Source organism: Staurois parvus, unplaced genomic scaffold, assembly GCF_062004578.1.
Source record: "Staurois parvus isolate SC_StPar_1 unplaced genomic scaffold, SC_StPar_1.0 ptg000059l, whole genome shotgun sequence".
Taxonomy (NCBI): Eukaryota; Metazoa; Chordata; class Amphibia; order Anura; family Ranidae; genus Staurois; species Staurois parvus.
Window position 1 is genome coordinate 15,877,574 of NW_028317855.1, and position 8,831 is coordinate 15,886,404.

At 43.1% G+C, this 8,831-nt stretch overlaps 1 protein-coding gene across 1 annotated transcript in view; it reads right to left on the reverse strand.

Annotated features, from left to right (window-relative positions):
* Positions 1-6,385, reverse strand: part of HIVEP2 (HIVEP zinc finger 2) — a 278,510-nt gene extending 272,125 nt beyond the window's left edge. Inside the window, exon 1 of the mRNA XM_089668634.1 lies at positions 5,557-6,385. The gene's annotated coding sequence lies outside the window, so the exon portion shown is untranslated. The remainder of the gene's footprint in view (positions 1-5,556) is intronic.
* Between the last annotated feature and the right edge of the window lie 2,446 nt (positions 6,386-8,831).

The window sequence follows — 8,831 nt, forward strand, 5'->3', positions numbered from 1 at the left end:
ATAACAAACAGTTTCCTCCTGCAGCCACTGAATGCTGGCGGGAGGAAGAGGAGGAGAAGCCGGCTTTCAGCGGTTGCAAGAGGAAAATGGAGAGGATTGGTCCTGTATATGTTACCCCCACCAACCCTCCTGTTCAAGTGTAAAACAGAACATGGGCCCCCCAGAGCATGGGGTGGGGTCACTATTGCAGCAGTGGCTGGGGGTGTGTGGTAAAAACACATCTCAACTATGGGGTTTTACTGCCCCCAAACCACAAATGTAAACAAGCCCTTACTGTCCTGAGCCCCCTATAAAACTGCTTTCACACTGATGCACTGCTGTTCACCCACACCATTAGTTCAGCATAGTGCCCCTACGACTTTCCTGCAGGTTAGCTGTGCTTTGCCATAGACTTCTAATATATTTTGGTGTGGTGCACTTTCTAAAAGCATGCAAAAAATCCTGCATTCAGGAGTGTTTGTTTGATTTGAGAAAGTTCACCAAACCTGCAGGACATAATAGAAGTGCGCTTCCCTAGTTTGAGGTTGAGGGCCACATCAGGGGGCTCTGATGGCCACATCATAACAGGTTAAACACCCCTGATTTAAGCTATCAGTTTATTATGAATGAGACAACTTGATGTAGTAAGAAAGCTATGTGGACCCGGATAATTTGTAGTTGTTGTTATGCATGGGCAACTACTACCAAAAACACAGCATAGTCACTGCAAGACCACACTGAGATTTAGCTATGCTACGTGGTATTTTATGAAATGTACACATTCATATAAAAGGGTTTACACTGTTCAGCATAAAACAGAGTCAAACAGCATTTGTAACACTGTGAAGTTAAATGTCATAAAGACTTCTATTTCTAAAATGGCAAAGTCTTTGCAGTAGGTTTTTTCTTTTAATTATTTCTTACTTTGGGACTTCGGATGTGGCAATATGCGTTGTTTCGTATGATGTGGCATTATGTGTTATTTCCTATGAGAATTCAACACAAGTCAAAATTGTTTTTAAAAAAATATTTTCCTAAGGCCACAGTAGCATAGCTACTTTTGTGCCATAATTTAAATCCTTCAATGATTGAGCAACATTTGTTACATTTTAATTCTGGACTCTAGGCGGGACCTCCCTGGCTGTTATCATTATGTGGCTAACCAGGTGCCCACTATTGAGTAGAGAGAGCTTCGCGTGACATACCACCCCTCAATCATTTTACAAACTTTTCTGAAATGACACATACACTTTGTTCAAATTCTGCACAGGTCTCAGTTATGCTAACACTATTTTAACAATACCTAACTAAAGCATAGAAGATAGCATAAAAAATGCACCCAAAATACAACAAAAAGTGATGTGCTCTAGTCTGCAGCCTTTATAAATATGCCCCACAGGGCTACACAAGCAAGTAAACAATAATAGACAACAATAGTTAGTGATTTTTCATGCCATATTTTTTATCCAGACTATCATTGAAATCATTAACAAACATAGGGGAGGATTTACTAAAACCTGAGCACTCAGAATCCGGTGTAGCTGAGCATGTTTGCCAATCATCTTCTAGCTTTAACTTGTTCAATTAAGCTTTCATAATATAAACTGGAAGCTGATTGGTTTCTATGCAGAGCTGCACCAGATTTTGCACTCTCCAGTTTTAGTAAAGTAACCCTATAATATGATATTAAATATTGAGATGTTAAATAAATGAATACTCAGTCTAACTGTATGCCCTGCAATATAACAGTTACTGCTTGTAATTCTATTTTCAAAATAATAGGGACCGCTCTAGGTATCATTCTATTATAGTATGCCTTGAGTACATAAATTACATTTTATTTAACCACTTGAGTGGTCTACATTTACAGCCTGTACACACAGTACCTCTTCATCACCAAGCCACTTTTCAGTTTTCAGTGCTGTGCAGGGGGGGACTAACCATTTGGAAACTCAGGCACTGCCCGAGGGCCCGGGGTCAGTAGGGGGCCCCATGAGATGCCCCTGGTACCTTTTTCATAACCTTTTTTGAGTTTGGGCAAGGACATGGGGGCCCCATGATCCCCTATTGCCCGGGGGCCCCATGAGTTGTCAGTCCGCCTGTGGTGCTCTGACAGTTTGACTGACCATTACTACGTTATGCAACGTGGTACTCAAACAAACTTTATACCATTGTTTGGAGACAGATAGCACTTTCTTTTGATGGCATTTATTAACCGCTATGTTTTTCATTTTTCACTATGTAAAGGAAAACAGACCAGCATATTTGAAAAATAAAAAGGTCCCCCTTACTTATTGCTAAAATAAAAATACCAGGACACTCCCAAAGTGACCCCTTTGTAGAAAGTAGACAACCCAAGGCGATCTCATTTTTTGCCACAATTTTTTTTGGAAATGAAGAAACGGGCTGGCGTTGAGATGGTTAATATGACGGTAAGTCTTCAAAGGCATAAAAACAATCACCTGCTTATGTTTCAGATAACAGCCATGAGATATAGCTTTCTTTATCTCCAGGAAGAAAAAAGAAGTGAGTAAAGGTATGCAGCAATTAGGTATTTTCCAGTTCTAGCACAGGAACCCCTGAGCAAGCAAGGACAGCACCATTCTTTTGTAATAGGAAATCCCTCTGGGATGGTGTATAACCGCCTCAGTGCACAACTTCCCAGCATGTCACTGGAGACAGCTGCACGCCTGCCTATCTAGAATGGATCCTGCTATTAGTATAGATGCATCATTACAAATATCCAGACAGAAAGCGAGTTTTATTCCATCCCCGCAGGGCAATGTTTTGCAAATACAGAAGAGAGGCAGAAGGAGAGGGAGAACATCTGGTTTGATGGCAGGCAGAGCCCCTTGTTAACCCCCTTCCTGTGACTATTACACGTCATGGAACATTCCCGGAACGGGCCAATGTTCCACCCACTCCTGAGAACACACAGGCATCTGAAGACACACAGGCAAAGGCAACACAGACAGCTCTCATCTGTGGATGTGGAAGAGGTGGCCTGCTCCTCTCACTGCAAAACATGTTTGTCTTATTTATACTACTGAGCAAGCAACTGCCATGTTGGCTTACCAAGATCGTAGCTAACGCAAACTAAATCACATGCAATAGCAATAATAATAAAGGTATTCATAGTAACAATAGTAAATAGGTATTAATAGTAACAATAGTAAATAATATTCAATGAAATATACTAGCTACTATCAATTAAAAGGTAGTACGATCAACCACACAAGTCACACACACGTATTAATAGTAATAATAGTAAATAATATTAAATTTAATATACTAGCTACTACCAATTAAAAGGTATTGCAATCAATCATACAAGTCAAACACACACACAGACCCATACCATACACACACACACACACACACACACACACACATATATATATATACACACACACACACAATATATATGTATTTATAAAAAATGGATATATTTAAAAACATTATATATATACATACATACATGCACACACACATACATGTACACCATACGAAGCCAGTCAAAACAATATATATGTGTTTGACTTGCATGGTACGGTGTGTGTGTGTGTATATATATATATATATATATATATAATATATATATGTGTGTGTGTTTGAAATATATGGTACATTGTAATTACACATACATACATATATATATATATTTTACAGTGTATATATATATAGAGAGAGAGAGAAATCTATCCCAACATTTATATGTATTTTATATTATTGTTATATATATCCCTACATTTATTAAAGGCATACACACAGTACAGTATAAATATTTGAACAGCAAGCTGTATACAGACAAGCAGAGTAAAACAACAATGAAAGGCTTACTATGACTGTGAGCCAGTGTGAATGCCTACATGCTGCAATATGTACTTGAACATACAGTAGATCTACAGAAACACAAAGCTCTAAGAATATGAGATCAGACAAACAGGAACAAATCAGAGAGCCATAATGAAGATACTCTGATGAGATGAACAGACACTGGCCTAGTCTTTTCCAATTGTGCAGCCTACAAAGTAAAGGCAATCAGTCACATCAGGGCAGAGCTGGGCATGTCAAAACAACAGAGCAGCCAAGCTCTCACCCATGGTGTACTAACACATGAGTTTAATCTTGGGAGGAAGGAAGCAGATTTTTGAGCAAGAAGTTTGAGAAGTCAAGTTGTAGCCTTGAATCCCCTGCTCTGTTCACAGAGATGAGTAGAAACCCTTAAATAGACTGAGCCCAGGCAGTTGCTGATCTTTGCCCCCCTCTCTCTCCCTGGCTGTCATTAGGAGCCATACAAATTCCTGTGGATATTACGCAAACCTCCCCCTAATCTGCATACATTTACAGCCTGGGTATTCCCCACATTTCCCAACCATCTCAAACAAATGTAAAACACTCTAGTGATCCGAATACTTGTGTGAAGGGTGTGGGAGCTTCTCATTTCACCACTTTAACCCGAATGAAACCGATGAGCGCTGTTTATGAAATGTTGGTCTTAAAAATATAAAGCATGACCTTCTTCCAAAAGATGGCAGTGCCGTGGTAGGGCCATCTAGCAGCATTCATTCAGTGTCATCTACTGAAATCCATGATCATACTGGGTGCTTTCACTATTCAAAGGTGGCTAGAGGTCAATGTAGAAAGCTGGTAAGGAGCCAGTTGCTGCATTTGTACATTTCTGTTTATCATTACTGTACAGGAGCCAGATTCTAATCTGGGTCATCATATTCATATTTTCACAGCTAGCCTGTCCTGATCAGGACTTGATCATTTAGGACTGGAACACTTGAGATGACCTGAAGGCCCAAAGCAGCATAATAGCTAGCTATTGCTGACACCCCCCAGCCTACTGTAATCACTAGCTGGGCTAACCGTCCATGCAGCATCATTGGGGTTCCCCACCTTGTGACAACCCAATCCAGAGGGTGTGACAAGGTGGCTTTGTTTACAGATCCTGGAAATCCTAGACCAGGCACAGGTTCCATCAGGAAATACATAGTGCACTATTATAGACATTGCCAGGGAAACCAGGAGCAAGGGAAGGATACTGCCCAGCTACATAATAACAGGCACTCTTATTTATTCTACATGGATGGTGTGTTTACAAATAGCCGGATCTCCTTGTAAAAACAGGATCCTGAGTGTGCCACACACATATACACACAACACTGATGACAGATGTCATTATAAGCAAGTGTCTATATGGGGCTCTCTGATGACAGATGTCATGATAGGCAAGTGTCTATATGGGGCTCTCTGATGACAGATGTCATGATAGGCAAGTGTCTATATGGGGCTCTCTGATGACAGATGTCATGATAGGCAAGTGTCTATATGGGGCTCTCTGATGACAGATGTCATGATAGGCAAGTGTCTCTATGAGGCTCTCAGCTTTGGGGAGGGCAATCTATGTGGCTTGTCGCATTGCCCAGCCAAAGAGGTAGTGCTGAGTGCCAGATCAGGATGATCCAGAGGAGTGGATCCTGGGCAAGTAACCCCTGCAGTGCTGGAGGTGTGCAAGCAAGCCTAATGAGATCACATCTTCACATGCAAATGGAGGATGCAGTGACTCACCGGATCTGGAGCTGTCACAGTCCAAGACCAAAATCAATCCGAAAAAAAAGAAGAGAAGAGCAGCAACAACAAAACACAGAAAACACTAATCCTGGAGACTTTGTTCTTCTGATGTTTCTAAAGCCAGAGAGAGCAATGATCATGAAGTGTAACAAGTTGTTCCTGATCAGCCTGCCTTCCTCTAGATCTGCAGCCAGTGCCTGTCACAGGAGAGGAGAGGAAGGAGAGAGGGCCAGCCTGCTGCTTGCTGATCGGCGGAGAGGAGCTCTTCTCCTGCCTCTAGACAAGCAGGTTGTCAGTGTGAGCATGATCTATGTGTCAGCATGATCCCTGTGTGTGTGAGTGTGTGTGTGAGTGTGTGCTGATCAGGGGCAGGCAGAGAGAGGAGAGAGGGTAAGGGAGAGTTCACAGGAAGAGGAGGAGGGAGGGAGCTCTACTCATGGAAAGGGGTGGTGTTTTCAGGGGGGATCCCTGCTGCAGCCAACCAACAAGTATCTATAGAAAGGATGCCTAGGACGCGGCGAGGGATCTGTCAACAGCTGGGATCGCTAGGGAATCCCTACTGCAAAATATCCCCAGCGATCAGGAGCCTGCAGTGCCTGTGTGATCCAAGCTGGGGGCTGAGCAGGCTGACAGATCTCTAGGACATTGGAGATAGGAGGAGGGATGGAGGGAGGCAGACACTACCTGTGTGTCATCACAGGGCTAGGGGCACACTGACAGCTCTGCTCTCCTGCTGACGTCCACCTGTCAAGTCCCCCATCAGCTGATCACTGGGACGTTGATGAGGATGATGATGACGATGGAGGAGATCACTGCTCTGCTGCATACACCACCAGCCCCTCTGATCTGCTCTGCCACTCTGGCGGGATCTGCAGGAAAAAATGTGTATTTTGCACGAGTCTAAAAATAAGCTATTGAGAGCATAGGGAGGGGGAGGGGAGAGCCTTGTCAGGGTACGGTGGGGGGAGGGGAGGTGGCTGATCAGGAGCCTCCCCTGTACTCTGCACTCAGACATACAGGGCTATTCCTGCCACTCTCAGCCTGGGGAGAGCTCAGCTCGTGACGTCATCGGATCCCCCAGCGCGTCCCTGAGAGAGAGAAGGAGAGAGAGAGAGAGGAGGAAGAACAAGGAGAGCTCACAGTAGGGACATACTGAAAGGAATGACACAATGAAATGCCCATAGACTTTAACAGGGCAGTGCAATGCCCGTAAACAATAACTGAAGAGGAGGGAATGCCCATAAACAATAACTGAAGAGGAGGGAATGCCCATAGACAATAATGGAAGGGGAGGGAATGCCCATAGACAATAATGGAAGAGGAGGGAATGCCCATAGACAATAATGGAAGAGGAGGAAATGACCATAGACAATAATGGAAGAGGAGGGAATGCCCATAGAGAATAATGGAAGAGGAAGGAATGCCCATAGAAAATGATGGAAGAGGTGGGGATGCCCATAAACAATAAGGGAAGAGGAGGGAATACCCATAGAGAATAATGGAAGAGGAGGGAATGACCATAGACAATAATGGAAGACGTGGGAATGCCCATAGGAAATAATGGAAGACGTGGGAATGCCCATAGACAATAATGGAAGAGGTGGGAATGCCCATAAACAATAATGGAAGAGGAGGAAATGCCCATAGACAATATTGGAAGGGGAGGGAATGCCCATAGACAGTAAGGGAAGAGGAGGAATTGCCCATAGACAATAATGAAAGAGGCGGGAATGCCCATAGACAATAATGGAAGAGGAGGGAATGCCCATAGACAATATTGGAAGGGGAGGGAATGCCCATAGACAATAATGGAAGAGGGGGGAATGCCCATAGAGATGAAGGGAAAAGGAGGGAATGCCAAAAGAGAATAACGGAAAAGGAGGGAATGCACATAGACAATAATGGAAGAGAACCAAATGCCCATAGACAATAATGGAAGAGGAGGGAATACCCATAGAGAATAATGGAAGAGGAGGGAATGCCCATAGAGAATAAGGGAAGAGGCGGGAATGCCCATAGACAATAATGGAAGAGGAGGGAATGCCCACAGACAATAAAGGAAGAGGAGGGAATGCCTATTGACAATAATGAAAGATGAAGGAATGCCCATTGACAATAAAGAGGAGGTAATGCCCATAGACAATAATGGAAAAGGAGGGAAAGCCCATAGACAATAATGGAAGAGGATGGAATGGCCATAGAGAATAATGGAAGAGGAGGGAATGCTCATAGACAATAATGGAAGAGCAAGGAATGCCCATAGAAAATAATGGAAGAGGAGGGAATGACCATAAACAATAAGAAAAGAGGAGGGAATTCCCATAGAAAAAAATGGAAGAGGAGGCAATGCCCATAGAAAATAAATGAAGAGGAGGGAATGCCCATAAACAATAAGGGAAGAGGAGGGAATACCCATAGAGAATAATGGAAGAGGAGGGAATGCCCATAGAGAGTAATGGAAGAGGAAAGAATGACCATAGAAAATAATGGAAGAGGAAGGAATGCCCATAAACAATAAGAAAAGAGAAGGGAATGCCCATAGGAAAAAATGGAAGAGGAGGCAATGCCCATAGAAAATAAATGAAGAGGAGGGCACGCCCATAAACAATAAGGGAAGAGGAGGGAATACCCATAGAGAATAATGGAAGAGGAGGGAATGCCCATAGAGAGCAATGGAAGAGGAAAGAATGCCCATAGAAAAAAATGGAAGAGGAGGCAATGCCCATAGAAAATAAAAGAAGAGGAGGGAATGCCCATAGAGAGTAATGGAAGAGGAGGGAATACCCGTAGAGATAAATGGAAGAGGAGGGAATGTCCATAGAGAGTAATGGAAGAGGAGGGAATGCCCATAGACAATAATGGAAGAGGAGGGAATGCCCATAGATAATAAGGGAAGAGGAGGGAATGCCCATAGAGAATAATAGAAGAGGAGGAAATGTCCATAGACAATAAGGGAAGAGAAGGGAATGCCCATAGACAATAATGGAAGAGGAGGGAATGCCCATAGACAATAATGGAAGAGGAGGAAATGCCCATAGACAATAATGGAAGAGGGGGGAATGCCCATAGACAATAATGGAAGAGGGGGGAATGCCCATAGAGAATAAGGGAAAAGGAGGGAATGCCAAAAAAGAATAACGGAAAAGGAGGGAATGCACATAGACAATAATGGAAGAGAAGCAAATGCCCATAGACAATAATGGAAGAGGAGGGAATGCCCATAGAGAATAATGGAAGAGGAGGGAATGCCCATAGACAAGAATGGAAGACGA